This window comes from Eriocheir sinensis, unplaced genomic scaffold, assembly GCF_024679095.1.
Source record: "Eriocheir sinensis breed Jianghai 21 unplaced genomic scaffold, ASM2467909v1 Scaffold3, whole genome shotgun sequence".
In the NCBI taxonomy this organism is placed as follows: Eukaryota; Metazoa; Arthropoda; class Malacostraca; order Decapoda; family Varunidae; genus Eriocheir; species Eriocheir sinensis.
In genome coordinates, this window is record NW_026111609.1 from 1,950,345 (window position 1) to 1,972,912 (window position 22,568).

At 41.7% G+C, this 22,568-nt stretch overlaps 2 long non-coding RNA genes across 6 annotated transcripts; one reads left to right on the forward strand and one right to left on the reverse strand.

Moving 5' to 3' along the window:
- The first annotated feature begins 455 nt into the window (after positions 1-455).
- On the forward strand, positions 456-22,324 carry LOC126991558 (uncharacterized). 2 transcript variants are annotated; one of them, XR_007745640.1, is made up of 5 exons: positions 456-605; positions 2,331-2,543; positions 21,290-21,525; positions 21,820-21,899; positions 22,092-22,324. It is a non-coding gene; the product is annotated as an uncharacterized LOC126991558 (long non-coding RNA). The 2 variants fall into 2 exon arrangements; XR_007745639.1 differs by lacking the exons at positions 456-605; positions 2,331-2,543; positions 21,290-21,525 and having other exon boundaries at positions 21,538-21,899.
- LOC126991559 (uncharacterized) lies at positions 11,777-13,073 on the reverse strand. Of its 4 annotated transcripts, none has more exons than XR_007745641.1 (3): positions 12,701-13,073; positions 12,481-12,568; positions 11,777-11,911 (listed from the first exon to the last, which is right to left on the reverse strand). It is a non-coding gene; the product is annotated as an uncharacterized LOC126991559 (long non-coding RNA). The 4 variants fall into 4 exon arrangements; XR_007745644.1 differs by having other exon boundaries at positions 11,824-11,867; XR_007745642.1 differs by lacking the exon at positions 11,777-11,911 and adding an exon at positions 12,077-12,175.
- Positions 22,325-22,568: the final 244 nt, after the last annotated feature.

The following is a 22,568-nucleotide window of genomic DNA, read 5'->3' on the forward strand; positions in this document are numbered from 1 at the left end:
GGTAGGAAATCCCCAGTCAAGGAGTCACACTGCCCTAACCTAACGTAACCTCCTTAATGGGAAACTTTGAACCCCGCGACCCCTCGTTTCCACACTTAATCTGAGCATGCCAAATTAAATCAAACTAACTTAACCTAACGTAACCTCCTTAATGGGAAACTTTGAACCCCACGACCCCTCGTTTCCACACTTAATCTGAGCATGCCAAATTAAATCAAACTAACTTAACCTAATGTAACCTAATGTAACCTGACTAATGTCTTTTTTTTTTTTTTTTTTTCCCTTCAACTCGCCCTTTTTCACATTTCATCTCAGGCCTGTACTTTTGGCAGCTTTTTGGGGGGCTAGAGGGCATCATACGCATCTCTCTCTCTCTCTCTCTCTCTCTCTCTCTCTCTCTCTCTCTCTCTCTCTCTCTCTCTCCAAAAAAAATTACAGTCCCCACATCCACAGGTCAGATGAACCACAACGTGTGCAGGTCACAACAGGTCACCACATGCAGGTCGGAGGTCACACAGCCACCGTCCACAACCTGACCCCTAAGAGTGGATACCAGCTGTCTGGAGTGGACACAGAAGTGGATTCCTTACAGCATCGGGACTCCCGTAAGAGAAGACGTAGGAAGCACAGCTGTGGAGGAGGAGGAGGAGGAGGAGGAAGGGTTAGAAGAGGCATAGAAGAAAAGAAAGACAATATAAGAAAATGAGAGAGAGAGAGAGAGAGAGAGAGAGAGAGAGAGAGAGAGAGAGAGAGAGAGAGAGAGAGAGAGAGATTTACATAGAAAATCAGACCACACAGACCCCATGGTCCAGACTTGGTGGTCTGTCCTTAAACCTAAGTGATTTTACATTAATCAGAAGACTCCAAAACGTTGCATTTCTGCTCTAGTTGATATTAAGTTGAAGGAAGTGACGGTCGAGCTTATTTTTGAAGGAGTCAATCGTGTTACACTGGACCACTGATGGTGGAAGCTTATTCCATTCTCGCACTACAACGTTGGTGAAGAAAAATTTGGTGCAATCTGAATTTACTTGTCTACATCTGAGTTTTACGCCATTGTTCCTCGTGCGCAGACTGTCATCGATCATAAACAATGTTGATCTGTCTACATTCGTGAAACCATTAAGTATTTTAAAACATTCGATCAATTTTCCTCGGAGGCGACGTTTCTCAAGAGAGAACATGTTAAGGATAGAAAGCCTTTCTTCGTAGGATTTGTTGCGCAAGGAAGGGATCATTTTCGTTGCCCGACGTTGAACACCTTCTAATTTAGCAATATCCTTTGCATGGTGGGGAGACCAAAACTGTACCGCATATTCCAAGTGGGGTCTGACTAAACTGTTGTAGAGCGGAAGTATTACATCTTTATTCTTGAATACAAAGTTTCTTTTAATGAAGCCCAACATTCTGTTCGCTTTATTTGCTGCATCGATGCATTGCTGTGAGAATTTGAGGTTTGACGCGGTTTTGACCCCCAAGTCTTTGACGCATTGAACGCTTTTGAGTTTAACGCCGCGCATTTCGTATTCGAACTTCTTATTCCTCGTTCCAACTTGAAGGACCTGGCACTTGTCTACGTTAAAGGGCATCTCCCATCTATCCGACCAAGCTGAAATTTTGTGCAAATCCTCTTGGAGGCTTTGCCTGTCTTCGTCAGTGATAACCGAGTTACCAATCTTTGTGTCGTCTGCAAATTTACTAATGCGGTTATTGAGTCCAACATCCACGTCGTTGATGTAAATAATGAAGAGCACTGGGCCAAGGACCGAGCCCTGAGGGACGCCACTAGTGACAGGCGCCCACTCTGAGTTAAATCCGTCAATCACTACTCTTTGTTGTCTGTTGCTCAACCACCGATCCATTGGTGGTTGGTGACCTGATCCATTGTTTTACTTGACCGTGACGTCAATACCTATTTAGAGAGAGAGAGAGAGATACTTACACAGTTTATATATATATATATATATATATATATATATATATATATATATATATATATATATATATATATATATATATATATATATATATATATATATATATATATATATATATATATATATATTATTTATTATATTTTAGTTATTTACTATTTTTAACTATTTCATATTTATAATTATTTCCTTCTTCCCTCCCCTTCCTCCCTTTCCTCCTCCTCATCTTCTTTATATTTTTTTCTTTCTTTATAATATAAATTTTCTTTTCATATATTTTCTTTTTCTTATTTGTTTTCTTCTTCAACCTCCCCCTTCCTTTCCCTTCCTTCCTTCTCCTCCCCTCCCTTCACCCATCCCCCCAACTCCCCTCCTAACCCCTCCCTTACCCCATAGGTCAAGATCTCGGTCACCCTCGGAGTCTCGTCACTGGCAACTTCCCGAGGAGCTGCGTCTGTGCGTCACACTCCACCTCCAAGCTAACCCAGGACTGTCCCAGGCTGAGCTGCATGACATAACCTATACCAAGATCGAACCCGCCTGCAACCTCAAGATCAAGTACGGGTCACCCAAGCCTAGGAGACAGAGTAGCCCTCGCCGATCTAAGAGGTGGGTGATTGTGGCTGATTGGGGTCTGAAGGGGCTGTTTTTAGGGGCGAGAGGGCAGGGATAAGACTGTAAGGCTACTATCAGTGCTGAGAGACAAAAAAAAGTGTTGGGTAATTTTTGGGGCTGATTTCGGTGCCTGAGGGGCTGAAAGGACTAGAGGGGAAGGAAAGGGGCTGAGAAGGAGTCGTCAGGTCGCTATGGGTTTAAGAACGGGCTGGTTTGGGGCTTTTTAGGGGGCTGATTTTGCTGCTGCTGTGTAAGTACTTGGGCACACAGAAAGTGAGAAAGCTAGCGAGAGCTGCAAGGCGAGTTTCTGTGACCATACTCACTCTGGAATAGCTTAAGTTAGGTTAGCATTTTTTTTTTTAATTATTATTTTGGTGTAATGTCTCTCATGCATCTTCCTTTTCTCTCTCTCTCTCTCTCTCTCTCTCTCTCTCTCTCTCTCTCTCTCTCTCTCTCTCTCTCTCTCTCTCTCTCTCTTTTACATCTAAGGATGCGGCTCAAGGGCAACAAAAAGAATACAAAAAAAAGCCCGCTACTCGCCGCTTCCACAAAAGTAGAAAGTACAGAGTAGCCAAAAGAGAGGTCAGTTTTGGGTGGAGAGGTGTCTTGGTACACTTCTTGAAAGAGGTCAAGTCCTAGGCAGGAGGAAATACAGAAGAAGGAAGGCTGTTCCAGAGTTTACCAGTGAAGGGGTATGAAAGAATGGAGATGCTGGTTAACTCTTGCATAAGGGGACTTGTTATCTACTTCCATTTTATTTCACAATTCGTACATTAGTATTACTATTAGGCATTTACCTAGTGTACCTAGTTGTGAAATACAGGAAAAGAGCCGTATTAGGCTCGTGCTGTCCCGTCTCTATAACGCTTATTATCCAGTTTGGCTTTAAATTCATGAATCGTTTTTGCATACACAGTCTCCTCGTCAAGTCCGTTCCATGTTGTTGTGCTTCTGTATGGAAAACTGTATTTCTTGACGTCTCCTTCGGTCGCTCTTCTTCAATTTCTTACTATTCCCTCTTGTCACACTTCTGTCACATACCACTAAATCTTCCGTCCAATTTCTCCAATCCCTCTTGTATCCTGTATTAGTTCCCCTCTCTCCTTCTCTCCAGTGTCGTAAGTCCCAATTTCTCCAGTCTTTCTTCATAACCCCCCGGTCCCACAGAGCCCGAATTGGTCCCGAATTTGAAATTTTCAAATTCGGGTTGAATTCGGCTAGCTTCGGGAGCTTCGTAGTACTTCGTGAATCAAATCGGCGTCAATTCGGGTTCAAAATCAGTTCGGGAGAAAAATTTCAACATGCGCAAATTTTCCCCCAAAATTCAGAAGCCGTCCCGAATTGATAAGAAATCGGCGTGTTTCGGTGTACTTCATAGTACTTCATAGTGTTTCGGTGTACTTCATAGTACTTCGTAGTGTTTCGGTGTACTTCATAGTACTTCGTAGTGTTTCGGTGTACTTCATAGTACTTCGTAGTGTTTCGGTGTACTTCATAGTGTTTCGGTGTACTTCATAGTACTTCGTAGTGTTTGGGTGTACTTCATAGTACTTCGTAGTGTTTCGGTGTACTTCGTAGTGTTTCGGTGTACTTCATAGTACTTCGTAGTGTTTCGGTGTACTTCGTAGTGTTTCGGTGTACTTCATAGTACTTCGTAGTGTTTCGGTGTACTTCGTAGTGTTTCGGTGTACTTCATAGTACTTCGTAGTGTTTCGGTGTACTTCGTAGTGTTTCGGTGTACTTCATAGTACTTCGTAGTGTTTCGGTGTACTTCGTAGTGTTTCGGTGTACTTCATAGTACTTCGTAGTGTTTCGGTGTACTTCATAGTACTTCGTAGTGTTTCGGTGTACTTCGTAGTGTTTCGGTGTACTTCATAGTACTTCGTAGTGTTTCGGTGTACTTCGTAGTGTTTCGGTGTACTTCATAGTACTTCGTAGTGTTTCGGTGTATTTCATAGTACTTCGTAGTGTTTCGGTGTACTTCATAGTACTTCGTAGTGTTTCGGTGTACTTCATAGTACTTCGTAGTGTTTCGGTGTACTTCATAGTACTTCATAGTGTTTGGGTGTACTTCATAGTACTTCGTAGTGTTTCGGTGTACTTCATAGTACTTCGTAGTGTTTGGGTGTGCTTCTCGTAGTGTTTCGGTGTACTTCATAGTACTTCATAGTGTTTGGGTGTACTTCATAGTACTTCGTAGTGTTTCGGTGTACTTCATGGTACTTCGTAGTACTTCGTAGTGTTTCGGTGTACTTCATAGTACTTCGTAGTGTTTCGGTGTACTTCATAGTACTTCGTAGTGTTTCGGTGTACTTCATAGTACTTCGTAGTGTTTCGGTGTACTTCATAGTACTTCGTAGTGTTTCGGTGTACTTCATAGTACTTCGTAGTGTTTCGGTGTACTTCATAGTACTTCGTAGTGTTTCGGTGTACTTCGTAGTGTTTCGGTGTACTTCATAGTACTTCGTAGTGTTTCGGTGTACTTCATAGTACTTCGTAGTGTTTGGGTGTACTTCATAGTACTTCGTAGTGTTTCGGTGTACTTCATAGTACTTCGTAGTGTTTCGGTGTACTTCATAGTACTTCGTAGTGTTTGGGTGTACTTCATAGTACTTCGTAGTGTTTCGGTGTACTTCATAGTACTTCGTAGTGTTTCGGTGTACTTCGTAGTGTTTCGGTGTACTTCATAGTACTTCGTAGTGTTTCGGTGTACTTCATTGTACTTCGTAGTGTTTGGGTGTACTTCATAGTACTTCGTAGTGTTTCGGTGTACTTCATAGTACTTCGTAGTGTTTCGGTGTACTTCGTAGTGTTTCGGTGTACTTCATTGTACTTCGTAGTGTTTGGGTGTACTTCATAGTACTTCGTAGTGTTTCGGTGTACTTCATAGTACTTCGTAGTGTTTCGGTGTACTTCATAGTACTTCGTAGTGTTTCGGTGTACTTCGTAGTGTTTCGGTGTACTTCATAGTACTTCGTAGTGTTTCGGTGTACTTCATTGTACTTCGTAGTGTTTGGGTGTACTTCATAGTACTTCGTAGTGTTTCGGTGTACTTCATAGTACTTCGTAGTGTTTCGGTGTACTTCATTGTACTTCGTAGTGTTTGGGTGTACTTCATGGTACTTCGTAGTGTTTGGGTGTACTTCATGGTACTTCGTAGTGTTTGGGTGTACTTCATAGTACTTCGTAGTGTTTGGGTGTACTTCATAGTACTTCGTAGTGTTTGGGTGTACTTCATAGTACTTCGTAGTGTTTGGGTGTACTTCATGGTACTTCGTAGTGTTTGGGTGTACTTCATGGTACTTCGTAGTGTTTGGGTGTACTTCATAGTACTTCATAGTGTTTGGGTGTACTTCATAGTACTTCGTAGTGTTTGGGTGTACTTCATGGTACTTCGTAGTGTTTGGGTGTACTTCATGGTACTTCGTAGTGTTTGGGTGTACTTCATAGTACTTCATAGTGTTTGGGTGTACTTCATGGTACTTCGTAGTGTTTGGGTGTACTTCATAGTACTTTGTAGTGTTTGGGTGTACTTCATAGTATTTCGTAGTGTTTTGGTGTACTTCATAGTATTTCGTAGTGTTTGGGTGTACTTCATGGTACTTCGTAGTACTTCGTAGTGTTTCGGTGTACTTCATAGTACTTCGTAGTGTTTCGGTGTACTTCATAGTACTTCGTAGCGATGTCAGTAAGTTCGCAGATGATACCAAGATCGGTAGAGTAATCCAATCAGACAGCGACGCTACCGTTCTCCAGGATGAGCTTGACAGACTATATGATTGGGCGAGGAAGTGGCAGATGGAATTCAATGTCGGGAAGTGTAGCATTTTGAGTGTAGGTAGGAATAAACCCTTACACAATTACTCCTTAAATGACACTCCTCTAAGCAGGTCTGGGCGTGAGAGAGACTTAGGAGTCCTAGTGAGCGCTGACCTCCGTCTTAGGGCTCAATGCATTCAGGCTCAAAATCGGGCAAACAGAGTACTAGGTTTCATCTCAAGGAGCGTGAGCAATAGGAGCGCTGAAGTCATCCTCAAACTTTACTTAGCACTAGTTAGATCTCATCTCGATTATGCAGTTCAGTTCTGGTCCCCCTACTATAGAATGGATATCAAGATGTTAGAATCTGTACAGAGGAGGATGACAAAGATGATTCAGGGGGTGAGAAACTTGCCTTATGAAGACAGGCTAAAGCAGTTAAATCTACACTCTCTAGAAAGGCGAAGGTTGCGAGGAGACTTGATCGAAGTTTATAAATGGATGAAGGGATTTAATAAAGGGGATGTCAATAAAATTTTGAGAGTGAAAGAGCCAGGTAGGACGCGTGGCAATGGTTTTAAGTTAGACAAATTCAGATTCAACAAAGACATAGGCAAGAATTGGTTCACCAATAGAGTGGTGGACGAATGGAACAGGCTTGGGAGCCATGTTGTGGGTGCCAATACCATAGATACATTCAAGAAGAGGTTAGATAAAGCCATGGATGGTGAGGTAAGGTGGGGTTGAGTGTACAGGAGCTGCCTTGTATAGGCCAACCGGCCTCTTGCAGACTCCTTACGTTCTTATGTTCTTATGTTCTTATGTAGTGTTTCGGTGTACTTCATAGTACTTCGTAGTGTTTCGGTGTACTTCATAGTACAGTCACCCCCCGCCGTTCGCGGTCTCACCCATCGCGGTTTCGCGTATTCGCGGTCAACTAATTGTGACCCCCCCCCGCTTATACGCGGCCCCAGTTTCGCGTATACGCGGATGCATTGACGCTAAATAGGAAGGCAGAGAGGAGGGAGGGAGGCAGAGAGGAGGGGGGAAGGGAGAGAGGAGGGAGGAAGGCAGAGAGGAGGGAGGGGGGAAGGGAGAGAGGAGGGAGGCGGGGCAATGGACGTTAAGGCGGTGTCACACTAGCACTTTTTCCGTCGATTAATGCCATTTCCGTCGATTTTTCATCGTTCCGCATGAACTTATCGCATGAATTTGTCAGACGATCAGGATCGTTTCCGCCTGCAAATTTCCGCCTTTGTTTACATTTCCAAGACCAAGACCGAGACTTTCCGCGTGGCTTCAACCTGTCTCAAACGCTCTCCTGCAGTGACAGCCTTCCTCATCCTGGTGTCACTTCTGGCAATAAGAGGTGTCACTAACTCCAGAAGTCTGTGGTACTGGCTCTTGTCCAACCTGATCCAATTCTTCAGAGTCTCATGATCCTCTAAACTCAGCTCTTTTAACAGCCTGTGGTACACACTTTCTCTTTCCCGACGAGCCAACCATGAGCGCATCCATGCACGCTTTTTGGCTTGTTTAGCTCGTCTAAGTCTCACAATACACAGTATTAGGTTCAGAGCAGCGTATCTTTGCCGCAGCGTGGACTCCATGTTTGTCTACATTCCCATGGTCTGTGCCGACGGAAAGTTTCAGACGAAACACCGTTTGTGTGTGACAGGCCGCAGCCAAGATATCGACGATTTTCAGAAAAACGACGGAAAAAGTGCTAGTGTGACACCGCCTTTAGGTTGCTCCTGAGTGACGTCACGGTTAGACTGTGACGTCTTGCTTTCCTATTGGCCAGCAGCTCACTCAGGGACGACTGCTATTGGTCGAGATTTTCTCATAGCAACATTATCCTAAAAAAAAAAAATTCACGCGCCGCCACACTGCAGTGTTGCCAGATTGGGCTACTTATCGCAAATTGGGCTACTTTTGGGAACGAAAAAAACATGTTTTATATGACGTGTCAGAGGTGACTTCCCCAAATGCATATTTTCCCATAGGGTTATAGTCCCGCCGTTCGCGGTTTCGCGCATCGCGCCAAAGTCCGGGAACGAAATACCCACGAACGGCGGGGGATGACTGTACTTCATAGTGTTTCGGTGTACTTCATAGTACTTCGTAGTGTTTCGGTGTACTTCATAGTACTTCGTAGTGTTTTGGTGTACTTCATAGTACTTCGTAGTGTTTCGGTGTACTTCATAGTACTTCGTAGTACTTCGTAGTGTTTTGGTGTACTTCATAGTACTTCGTAGTGTTTGGGTGTACTTCATAGTACTTCGTAGTGTTTCGGTGTACTTCATAGTACTTCGTAGTGTTTCGGTGTACTTCATAGTACTTCGTAGTGTTTTGGTGTACTTCATAGTACTTCGTAGTGTTTCGGTGTACTTCATAGTACTTTGTAGTGTTTGGGTGTACTTCATAGTACTTCGTAGTGTTTTGGTGTACTTCATAGTACTTCGTAGTGTTTCGGTGTACTTCATAGTACTTTGTAGTGTTTCGGTGTACTTCATAGTACTTCGTAGTGTTTCTGTGTACTTCATAGTACTTTGTAGTGTTTCGGTGTACTTCGTAGTGTTTCGGTGTACTTCATAGTACTTTGTAGTGTTTCGGTGTACTTCATAGTACTTCGTAGTGTTTCGGTGTACTTCATAGTACTTTGTAGTGTTTGGGTGTACTTCATAGTACTTTGTAGTGTTTCGGTGTACTTCATAGTACTTCGTAGTGTTTCTGTGTACTTCATAGTACTTTGTAGTGTTTCGGTGTACTTCGTAGTAGTCAATTCGGCGTAGTTAGGGAGAGAAACAGGCCCCAATTCCGTGTACTTCTCTCCCCGAAGCACCCCGAGTCACGCTGAAGTACCCCGAGTTACCCCCGATTTACACCGAAGGACTACGAATTGTATCTCTAAGCAGCCGAATTTTCGTCCCGAAGTACGCCGATTAACACCGAACAACGACGGAACTACTAGGAAGTGCATCCCGAAACACCCCGAAGCACACCGAAGTACTACAAAGTCGGGTAAGGTGGGGTAAGATGCCCCCCTGGGGTGAAAGGCCCCCCTTGGTTTTGTCTTTCTTTCTTTCTTTTCTCAAGCAGTCACATGATCAAGCAGGCAATGCCAACTCTCTGTGCTCACAGGAACTACTGGACTAAACAATGGACAGTTGCTCTGGCCACAAGGGGACATTTCTTCTTTTTGACTAGTTTCTTGTAAGTTTTCAGTGATTTTAATGATACCTAATTAATGACAAAGAACTGTAGAGTTAGCCTGATAGCTATGGATAGGTGCTCTAAGATGTCTAGACCATATTGCATGTGATTATACTCTGCCTACTTACTTGTAGGAAAGATGGTGACATTTTGTGTATATATGAGTTGCCGGGGTAAGAGGCCCCCTGTGCCTTTGGGGTAAGTTGCCCATTGTTGGGACCCAGAATATGGACAAACAGAAGACGACCATAGCAGCACAGTTAATTAAAAGTGACCCCAATCAGAGGCAAATACCGAGTGGAGATATGGAGACAAGAATTGTAAATATGATAGGAGAGGGAAGGTAAGCAATTAGTCAGATATACAAAGTTGTAAACAACTGATCAGCACTAACACTACTGAGAGGTTATGGAAAATACCCAGACCCACATACAGAAAACAGATACCCAGTAGGCGTGGTCAGGAAGTGTGGATAACCATTCAAGAGGACTCTAACATGTCACGTGCGGTGTGACGGAATGCTCTAAGCGAATAACTGAAAAGAGAAGTCACTGTGGGAGTGTCTTAAGAGTGAAATAACAAATAGTAGGAGAAGTAAACAATATAACATAATGAGCGAGCCAATGGTTGTTGACAGGAAGTATTGGCTACTGGTTATGTAGAAAATGAAGGCGTGTCAAAGATGTAGTTCCGCCTCAAGCAAGGAAAAATGTGACCTAGACAACAGTGATATGGGCAGACCGAGCCTTGCACTCGCTTCAAGCAGACCTGCTACTCACTCAGCTGAGAATGGCTGTTGTGATCTTAATCGTGAGTAGAAATTCGAGAATCTAAGGGAAACCGATTGTTTTGTCCTGGAGATTATAATGTAGGAGATGTGTTGTAGGATTGTGAGTGGGACAGGATTGTGATTATTTGTTTGCGATGTAGAGCAAAGGTAGAAACCACTGGGTGTGGTATAATTTGGTGCTTCCGTGAAATTGTAGTAGATTATACTATAGGAATGTGTTATCAGGATGTGAGGAGAGTACTTAAATATTGTGATGTAAGCAGAGAGATACAAACCACTGCTTGTGGAACGACGAGTGTTATTATTATTGGCAACAACTGAGCACATATTGTAGTATTATGTTTAAGACATGTCGTTTGTCATATGTTGCATCCATTGCTGAATATGCCAGCGTTATGATCGTCTGAGCATAGAATATTGCGTAAGGCAATTACTTTCATTTAATTTTAAATAAATGTATATTTTCTTTTTCCCTTGTTTATCCCCGAACACCAGTCTCCAATAACAACTTAAGCCGGATCACGCTACCAGGGATACGAGACGGTGAGATCATTTATGGAGTAATTAATGAGTGATAAAAGAGTTGTTTTAATACAAGCTAATGTAAATTAAATATAAAAGTAAAAATTAAAATACAAGAAAAGAAGGATCCAAAACTGGCGGCAGCGGTATAGGGATAAATAGGGACATATGCTTACAGTGCTTTTGTTTAATTTACTCTGACGAGAAAACGCCTCTTATTTTCATTAAGCTTTGCTCGTTTTAAGTGGCGGAAATAATAGTGACGATTTAATTATATAATTAATGGTTCTTCCGGAGGACATGGACTTTGACGATATGGTGGTTGAAACTCTGGCCAACCACTGTTGTTCTGTAGTGCAATGGGTAGCACACGCGACTCACAACCTAGAATTCATGAGTTCCTTCCCCGGGTGGAGTGGAGAGGGATGGGCAGTCTCTCTCCACCCGCGCCGCGATCCACTCATCAGTGAGAGGGTGTCAGGTGACAGGCAGCGGCAGCGTCCCGCCTCCCAGGTTTGTTTGTTTTAGGATTGTTACCCCAGGATGGAGGGGAGCACAAGGCTCTACGCCTCACAGAGTGGTGGTGTGCCGCGGCGGGCATGCAGCCATAGAGTGACTTTATAAAGGCCTAACCCGCGACCCCACAGGTAGGAAGTGTAGAATATGATCTAGAAAAAATGTGAATTACTAAGAAAAGTGTGAGGTATGGATAAAAAGTCATGAATAAAAAAAAAATGAAGCATATGGACAATAGTGTGAAGTATTAAGATAAATGTGTGAAGTAAGAGAATCAGAGGAAGAGGAGGCCAGAGTAGTGCCCCCCTCAGTTATCTACTACAAATAACATTAAATAAACAAATGAAAATAAATAAAGAAATAAATAAATATGCACACTTGCAGTGGAAAAAACGGAAAATGAGCGAAGAACAAAACAGGGAGTAACCTTTAATATAATAAGATGAAGACTATAACAAACAAGGGAGTGACCTTTAATATAATAAGATGAAGGCTATAACGAACAAGGGAGTAACCTTTAATATAATAAGATGAAGACTATAACGAACAAGGGAGTAACCTTTAATATAATAAGATGAAGGCTATAACGAACAAGGGAGTGACCTTTAATATAATAAGATGAAGACTATAACGATCAAGGGAGTGACCTTTAATATAATAAGATGAAGACTATAACGAACAAGGGAGTGACCTTTAATATAATAAGATGAAGGCTATAACGAATAAGAGAGTAACCTTTAATATAATAAGATGAAGGCTATAACGAAGAAGGGAGTGACCTTTAATATAATAAGATGAAGGCTATAACGAACAAGGGAGTAACCTTTAATATAATAAGATGAAGGCTATAATGAACAAGGGAGTAACCTTTAATATAATAAGATGAAGGCTATAACGATCAAGGGAGTGACCTTTAATATAATAAGATGAAGGCTATAACGAACAAGGGAGTAACCTTTAATATAATAAGATGAAGGCTATAACGATCAAGGGAGTGACCTTTAATATAATAAGATGAAGGCTATAATGAACAAGGGAGTAACCTTTAATATAATAAGATGAAGGCTATAACGAACAAGGGAGTGACCTTTAATATAATAAGATGACTATAACGATCAAGGGAGTGACCTTTAATATAATAAGATGAAGGCTATAACGAACAAGAGAGTAACCTTTAATATAATAAGATGAAGGCTATAACGAACAAGAGAGTAACCTTTAATATAATAAGATGAAGGCTATAACGAACAAGGGAGTGACCTTTAATATAATAAGATGAAGACTATAACGATCAAGGGAGTGACCTTTAATATAATAAGATGAAGACTATAACGATCAAGGGAGTGACCTTTAATATAATAAGATGAAGGCTATAACGAACAAGAGAGTAACCTTTAATATAATAAGATGAAGGCTATAACGAACAAGGGAGTAACCTTTAATATAATAAGATGAAGGCTATAACGAACAAGGGAGTGACCTTAAAAATAATGAAAAGAAGGCTATAATTAACATAGCTCAAGAGTAACTTTGTTAGGCAGATCGCACTACTCATGATAACACATATGCAAAAGTGGCAGCGCTCCTAGAAACAGGAGCGTGTGTGAGTTTTTAACGGATGAATTTATTAAAGAATTAGGGCTCGCAGTAAATAACTGTGAAGCGAAACCCGTGAATATTGTCTCTGTGCAAAGATACCATATTGAAAATGACGGTAAAAGACAAGTTAATATGGAAGGAAAAGTAGTTTCAAGACTTATTGATAACACGCGATGTAGATTTGCCGACTCATATTATGTTGAGTACTGATTTGTCGTGTAGCACGAGATTATTTTGAAAACATTGCAACTAAATGAGGAACAAAAGAACGAAGCTTAAAACTGATAATAGAAGGGGAAACCATACAATTATGCCAGGAAAAATATGTCTTATATCTAGAGGTGAAGGATCTTAGCTAAATGTAGATGGAAATGAAGAAGGTCTCACTGAAAATAAGGCCGTACGTTGCCAAGCAGCGGAACCTTTGCAACTGCATGCATCTGTTGCAGGTTACATAACGCTAGTGACGCAACTACAGGCAAGTGAAGCTTCATTTGAGCCTTGTGTTAGTACTCCTCAGGCTAGAGTCTTGTGCTCAGGGATAGTTAAGTTAACCCCTTCATCTGACAATCAAAGATCTTATGTCACTGTGCCGTATTTGAATATTGAAAGTGAGTGTAAAGATAGATGATAATACAACGTTAGGATTTGTGAAGCCTGTCACTCATGAGCAATACGCTGATCTGCCACAAGTATCTAGTGTACAGACCGCTGACACATCTAAAACAGACTTGAAGCCCGCAGAGCTTGAAGTAAGGAAGAAAAGCCTCTATCAAATTGTTGACGCTAAATTCCCAAGTGAAGAGAGAGAATCAGGTTTTAAAGTCCTTAATAGATAAATATATAACAGTGTTTTCCACAGAACAAGAACCATTAACAGTAACGCCCTATTTTTTTAAGCACCATCAAGCAAAACACTGATGAAGTAGTGTACAGGTGTCCATATAACATTCCTATCAGTTATCATGACAGAGTAAATAAACAACTTATATCGCTCCAGCAACAGGGTGTGATTCGCCCTTCGCGATCACCCTATAATGCCCCACTTATCCCAGTGCAAAAAAAAAAAAAAAAAAAAAAAAAAAGATGGAGTACTACGACTTTGTCTGGACTTCCGGGCACTTAATAAAACACTACGGGACGACCGATACCCACTCCCTAATATAACTACCATACTCGATCAATTGGGAGATAGTAATCTTTTTTCATGCCTAGACTTGAAACAGGGTTACCATCAAATCTCCCTAGATGAAATCAGCAGAGAAAAGACGGCATTTTCTTCTCCAGCAGGACATTGGGAATTTACTTCCCTCCCCTTTGGCCTTAAAACAGCCCCGTCCTGCTTCAAGAAAATAATAAACACTGTCCTTACAGGACTATTAGGTAACAAGGTTCAGGTGTACCTTGATGACATAATTATCCTGGGCGATATATTTTCTAATCACGCAGATAACTTAGAACAAATTCTGGATCGCTTAAAGGAAGCCAAACTGACTCTTAAGATGGAGAAGTGTAACTTTTTTAAGGACAAAGTAGATTACCTGGGCCATGCCATCCGCTCAGAGGGAATAAGACCTCAGTCTAGCAAGCTGGAGGCCATACAAAACGTCCTGGCCCCCCAAACTGTTCATGATTTACAGTCATTTCTTGGATTGACTAATTATTATCGCAAATTTATTGCAAATTATTCACAAATTGTTGCTCCTTTTCTAAAGATTTACAAAGGGAAGAAAGGTACACAAAAAAAAAAAAAAAAAAAAATAAATAAATAAATAATTAAAACTCCACTCATATGGACGGATGAAACAAAAATTGCGTTCTCAGCCCTTAAGGATAGAATGCTTGGTACAGTCACTCTACGCATCCTATTACAATACTGGTGGAGTATTGCAATAACAGGATAATGATGATAAACTAAGACCTGTATCTTTTTTTGTGAGAAATTGAATACGGCAGAACAGCGGAACAGTATAGTTGAACGAGAGGCTTTAACTGTAATTTATGGGTTACGACAAAAACCGTGGAACATGTGGATAATGAGGGGCAAGGTATTGCACTAGTGCAGAAAAAGAAACAGGCGCCGAAAGATGAGAAAATAAAATGTATGATATGTATGGACCTGAATAGTGAGTGTATTGGCCACACACTTGACTGGAGTATTCAGGAGATTAGTGAGCTGCATGATGAGCAGCCAGCATATAAGTTTGCTAAAAGAAGGAAGCCCCATGAATAAAAATTGAGCAAAGACTCAGAGAAAAAAGGCATAATGTGAGATGCCGCCCCTGTTAGAGGTACAGGTGGAAAATATGTTATATTGTGTTGAAGACGCCCCTGTTAGAGGTACAGGTGGAAATTATGTTTTATTGTGTTGAAGATGGGCATAATGTGAGATGCCGCCCCTGTCAGAGTTACAGGTGGAAATAAATGATGTGTTTTAGTGAGTCCGTACGGAGAAGCCACTAAGGTGGTGGTTCTACCCCCCAAGTATTTCCAAGGCGATAACTCTGGCTCATTCGTCGCCACTGCAGGGCACGGAGGAACCAAAGTTACGTTATGTCGGTGTAGAAAGTTCGCTTTCTGGCCTGGAATGAAACGGGATGTAGAAAATAATGTAAGGAAGTGCGTCATGGTAGTCGTTTTAAAAGTGAGTTGGGAACTTGCACCCTGCTCCTTGGCGGCAATATCCAGACGTCACCGCTCCTTTTGGAAGAATACACATGGACCTTTTGGGTCCCATGGGTGTATCGGACAATGGGGTTCGATACGTAATGCCCATAGTTGATGTTTTTAAAAGGTATTTGATTATAGTGCCCTTACGAAGTAAGGAAGCCCGCGAAATGGCAAGGGCGTTGTACGTGGATGTTGTTTGTGTACACGGTGTTCCTCAGACAGTTGTTACAGGTCAAGGTTCAGTGTTTGTTAATTCCGTGATGCGGGAGATAAATTGGAAGCTACCTGTGCGACACGCGAATAACGGCTTACCATACAAATGGGAATGGAATAATAAAGCGCGCAAATTATACTGTTGTTAACATTTTGAGGAGAATGTTCTAGGAAATGTGTCCGTTTGGGATATAATGCTACTTATAGACATCTTGGCCTATAATGCTGCGTATTATCGCACCATAAAGGAGTCCCTATTTTATCGAGAGAGACAGAGAGAGGATTTTTAGAGATCCTCCTGTACCCTACACTATGTTAGAAAAAAATTCAGCAGCCCTGGTATGATATTTACTCCTATAAAGAGGAAATGGCTGTATTTGCAAGGAACGTTTATGATATTTACTCCTATAAAGAGGAAATGGTTGTAATTGCAAGGAAAGTTTATGATATTTACTCCTATAAAGAGGAAATGGTTGTAATTGCAAGGAAAGTTTATGATATTTACTCCTATAAAGAGGAAATGGTTGTAATTGCAAGGAAAGTTTATGATATTTACTCCTATAAAGAGGAAATGACTGCAATTGCAAGGAAAGTTTATGATATTTACTCCTATAAAGAGGAAATGGTTGTAATTGCAAGGAAAGTTTATGATATTTACTCCTATAAAGAGGAAATGGTTGTAATTGCAAGGAAAGTTTATGATATTTACTCCTATAAAGAGGAAATGGTTGTAATTGCAAGGAAAGTTTATGATATTTACTCCCATGAAGAGGAAATGGTTGTAATTGCAAGGAAAGTTTATGATATTTACTCCCATGAAGAGGAAATGGATGTAATGCAAGGAAAGTTTATGATATTGACTCCTATGAAGAGGAAATGGCTGCAGTTGCAAATAAAGTTTATGATAGATGCCAGGATTACATTGAAAAAGGTAGAGAAGAAATAGAAAAGAAATACAAAGCTTCAAAATCAAAACTATCAACGTTAGAGACAGTGTTCCTCAAACGAGACCACAGAAAAAAGTAAATAAAAAGTTGCAACCTATTTTTGATGGACCCTACAGGGTAATAGAGAAGATCAGTGATAAAAATTAGAAACCTTAGGACTTGTAAGATTTCAACGGTCCCCACAGATAGAGTAAAAGTCCTTCATGAAGACTGCATCGATGTGCAGCAATGTCCAACGATTAGGCGAGCATACCCTTTAAATCCAGAGACAGACACTGATCTATTCTTTGTATTGCTCAACCCTGAAATCACTGAGAAAAATTCTACCGAAAATAATAACTCGTAGTGGAGAGGTGACTGCTACTCATGACACATTAAATAATGTTCGTTCAACAACAGCAATAAACAGCTGATGCACAGGCCCTACCTTCTCAGGTTACTCCCAAACTTTCAGAGCCACCTCGGCAGAGATACAGCCTTCGCTCTTCGACGGTACAAGAGTTGCTTAATGTAGTGTCAAAACTAATACGATATAAAACAGGAATAATGTATAAGGATGAAAATGCAATAATTGAGCGGAAATATGACGAAATAAACCACGGATTGATTTGACTCTTTCGGTGTACGACTCATTGACACAACAGGAGTCCCCAACACGTGCTGGCCAAAGTTTCACACCAACATACTCTCTATATTATAGTCCTCACAGACAGAGACTATAGTACTGTTTAGCTTCACAGAAGATGTTTTAGCTGCATTATATAAAGCACGGATTTTAACTGCTTCGTTACTTGAAATGTTATTCAAATGTCACCTGAGTATCCAGCTGTAAAAGCAATAAAATACACACTCTTTAATTTTGAAAACGAATTCAGTTTATTGTTGCATCATCTAAAAAAAGTTTTAGGCTATGTGATGACTACTATTCAAAACAAGCTGCATGATTCTATGAATTATAGAAAAAAGAAAAAAACGGGAAAATTTTTTTTTTTGAGGATCCTTGTCTAATAACCTATTTGGTACCGCGACCCAGGCTCAAGTTGATGCTATTCATGGAAAAATAGAGTACTAGAGTCATTAACTGAGAAAGATTTTATATAGTTAAATGTTTATTATGGAAAACTCAACATCGTTAAGTAATATGCATGCCATGCAATCTGCCTTTAATAGGCTATATTCAGCTGTAGATGTATTGAACCAAGTTGTGCGCCATTTTAGTATAGACTATGGCATTAGGAAGAGAAAAAAGCTCCTACAAGCATTGTTGTATTTTGACTTAGCATTGAGACACATGAGACCAGATATACAAGATTTAAAGGTGAGTCTGCAGGCTCCCCTGCAAACATACATAACTCCAACCATTATGTGAAACAAACAGTTGTTCAGCACATTAAAGGAAGCCTAGGTTCGGCCTCCAGGTCTTTTGTGCCTTGCAATTCCTGATTTTTTAGCTCTATATAGGGATGTAATAACTGTGTCCTCCAGGACAACGGCTTTGCACGATTCTCGTAATTTCTATTTCACCAAACCTTTGCGAGGAGATCCGCATGACACCTTTGATGTCTTTCGAATCGACTCCCTTCCATTTTCTGTGCAGAATAGCACTTACTTTCTTATGTATAGTGTTGATTCAAGATGTATTGCCTTCAGTAAGAATAGGAAAATATATTTTATGCTTTCTAGTATAAAACACTGTAACAAGAATAACCACATGTTAGTTTGTCCTCCCACAGGCCCCGACAATGAGGCTAGTCACGCAGCCTCTTGTGAATCGGCTGCTTTCTTGAAACATGAGTCAGTGATCAACCTCTGCCACACAATAGTCTTGAAAACATTTCCCCCTATGTTTATAAAAGGTCCTGGCTACTGGACCTGTTCACTTGCCTCCCCCATCACTCTGACACTCACATGCCATAACCTGTAAACAGACATACTGTCAGCTTGACGGGTAGTGGTATATTGACGCTTCGGCAAGGTTCTCTTCGCAGTGCTGAGTCCATCCCCCTACAGGAGCTAACAGCTGGCTTGCAGCCCCTAAATTATGTGGTCGAGCAGGATCAGCCCTTTCAACCCGTAATCCGTTGGTGGATTGTCTTCGCCATTGTCGTGATCCTGGTTCTACTGCTGGTAACGTCTGCCGTGGAATATTCCTGTCCTACGCTACGCACGACGCTGCCTACTTCCAGACTCGAACCAACTGCAGACATTGCAAGGCGTATCTTCTCCACCAACACCTGTGAGGTCTCACGGGCGAGATCTTCCGGAAGGGGAAGTATGTCAGGACCCAGATGAGGAAACAGAGGAGTGAGATATACAACTGTGTAAACATCTGACAGGACAAACACTAACAAAAAAAGTGACATATATAACAGTGTAAACATCTCAAGTACCAAAGAGGGGAAACAACGAGGGTAAAGGAAAACAGATACCCAAACTAAGATACAGAAAACAGATACCCAGTAGGCGTGGTCAGAAAGTGTGAACAACCATTGAAAAAGACTCTGACCCGTGACGTCAGTCGTGGCGACATGTTATGAGCCAATAATTTAACAGAAAAATCACTGAGGGAGTGTCTTAAGACTGACTCACGAATAGCAGGAGAAGTAAAACAATACAACATAATGAGCGAGCAGATGGGTGTGACAGGAAGTATTGGCCATTGGTTATGTAGAAAATTAAGGGCGTGTCAAGGATGTAAGTCCGCCTAAAGCAAAGAAAAATGTGGCCTAGAAATCAGTGGTATAGGTAGACCGAGCTTGGTTCTCGCCTCAAGCAGACCTGCTACTCACTCAGCCGAGAATGGCTGTTGTGATCTTAATCGTGAGTAGAAATTCGAGAATCTAAGGGAAACCGACTGTATTGTCCTGGAGATTATAATGTAGGAGATGTGAAGTAGGATTGTGAGTGGGACAGGATTGTGATTATTTGTTTGCGATGTAAAGCAAAGGTAAAACCACTGGGTGTGGTATTTGGTGCTTCCGTGACTTGTTGAAGATTATACTATAGGAATGTGTAGTAGGATTGTGAGGAGAGTACATAATGATTGTGATGTAAGCAGAGAGATACAAACCACTGCTTGTGGAACGACGAGTGTTATTATTATTGGCAACAACTGAGCACATATTGTAGTATTATGTTTAAGACTTGTCGTTTGTCATATGTTGCATCCATTGCTGAATATGCCAGCGTTATGATCGTCTGAGCATAGAATATTGCGTAAGGCAATTACTTTCATTTAATTTTAAATAAATGTATATTTTCTTTTTCCCTTGTTTATCCCCGAACACCAGTCTCCAATAACAACTTAAGCCGGATCACGCTACCAGGGATACGAGACGGTGAGATCATTTATGGAGTAATTAATGAGTGATAAAAGAGTTGATTTAATACAAGAAAAGAAGGGTCAAAAAGAGTGACTTCCTAGTGAGACCCACCATTGTCATGCACTGTGCTACCAAGGTATGTGAAACATCTGGGGACTTGGACATCCTCACCACATGCATGGACAGACTGAACTGTGTCATCCAGAAAGCCTCCAAACACCTGGACCTTGGTTCTGGCCCAGGAGGCCTTCAGCCCCAGCAGCTACAGGTCCTAAACACTGAGAGCCATCATCAGAACCTCCAGTAATTCTGAGAAAAGTATGTACAGCATCATCAGCAAAAACAAGATCAGTGACCGTGATGCACGAAGCAAGGTGTCCCAAAGCTTGGTGCACTAGTGTAGACCATGGGCAGTATTACACATGAACAACATGTGTCCTCAAGGCCTCCTGCTTACACCTGTGAATGGACGACACGTCTACATCTGGGGAAACAGACCAAGGTGAAAACAGAAGAGTTGGGAAACTGCCTGTAATGTGCCATTCCCTCAAAGAGAAGAAATATTCTAAAAAAAGATCAAATTTAGTGTCCGGTGTCTTTTATTTGCCTCTCAAAAGAAATGAAGTGATAGGGAGAAGGAAATACAATAGGAGGAATCAATGCTGCTCCAGAGTTTGCCAGTGAAAGGTATGAACGATTTTTTATTTTTTTTTATATTTTTTTTTGTGTCGTGGCCTATTGCGCCGGTAGGCTTCTTCCCGGTGGGGCCTGATGGTCGGCCCAGCCTGTTCTGGCACAGGCGAGTGTTTATAGTGGCGCCATCCTGCATTGGCTCTTGCTGCCGTCCCAGAGCTCATCTTTAATCCTAGACTCTAGAGTCCGGGTTGATAGGTGGTCTTCTGGACAGCATGTGGGTAGTTTTTAAGGCACTCGGCGGCGGCTGAAAAATCCCAGCTTGGCACCGGGCGGGGATTGAACTCGTGTCGTCCTGAACGCGGTGCCCACGCTATCCATTCAGCCCACTGGTCAACTCTTGCATAGTTAGTAGGGGATGAAAGAGTGGAAGTAATGTTTAACTCTTTCACTGATATATATGTTTTTTTTTTATAGGACCTTACTGCATAGAATGTTATAGGCTACTATACTTGGCGCCTCCCATGAATCTATCCATTCCTCTCCTCCCAGACGGCTCTCAACGCAATCAAGTTCCTGAGCATTGACCTGAGGGACAGCAACACCCTGGTGGGCAGCGTGTGGCCCGGCTGGGTGCAGACGGATATGAGTGGCCGCAACGCTCCCCTCACACCGGCACAGAGCATTGCCAACATCTGCATCTCCTCGGCCCTATGAACGATGCACACCACGGACAGTTTTACCAGCAGGACGGCATCAAGCTACCCGGGTGATTGCTGTTTGTCGAGGTGATTCCGTTTTCTCTTGTCAGGTGCACTCTTTTCACTTTTTATTTTTCAACAGTAGAGGAGACAAGAGCAAGGGTAAAATAATGCACAAAAAGAAAAACTACGCTGGTGATTGCTGGGTGTCAAGAGGGTAATACTGTTTTCCTCCTTTCTGGTGCAGTATTTTGTTTGTTCGTTATTTTCTACAGTGGAGGAGACAGGAACAAGGCAAGGAACTACCCTGGTGATTGCTGGGTGTCAAGGTAATGGCTTGGCTCTCTTCTGGTGCACTCTTTCACTCTTTCTCTTCAACAGTGGAGGAGACAGGAACAAGGCTAAACTAATACAGAGAAAGAAAAACTACCCTGGTGATTGCTGTGTGTCTGGGCGTCAAGGTAATTCTGCTTGGCTCTCTTCTAGTCTAGTGCCTTCCTTTTCTACTACTCCAGGGAATGACCCAAGCTTATGAAACCCTTGTTAAATATGTGAGCTTGGGCACCAAAATGTTTAAAAAGAATGGCCATACAGTAAGTACCCATTACTGTAAGTCCTAACATACCCATTATTAATCCAAAGTAATATTTCAGATGGTTGTGCTGCTAGCTAGAGGCCGCCAAGGACCTGAGAACAGCATGCAGGCTCAACACTGCTGGACAGACCAACACAAGTGGCTCGGGAAGTGCAGCCGTCCAGGCCGGTGTGAGCCTTGCTGTGTTGTGCCAAACTCTGTGTACATAAGACAGAAGTAAGTTGTGCAGTGTAAAAAGCCATTAGGTAGTGTAGTATCTGTACATTTCCGTAAATAAAGACTGATGCAATATTTTCACATCATGCTGCCTGTTGAGAAAAGGAAAGGCTCACAGAATAGCGGGGAAAGTAATGGAATGAACTGAGGCTTGTTTGATATATTGGAAATAACTGAGTTTAAATTATCATTAGTAACCTGACTGGGCCTTTGTAATGAAAGGGGTTCCACAAGGCTCTGTATTGGGTCCTCTGTTTATTATTTATGTTGGTGACTTGGGTTTGAAAATAACACCAGATTTTTGAAGCAACATGTTAGT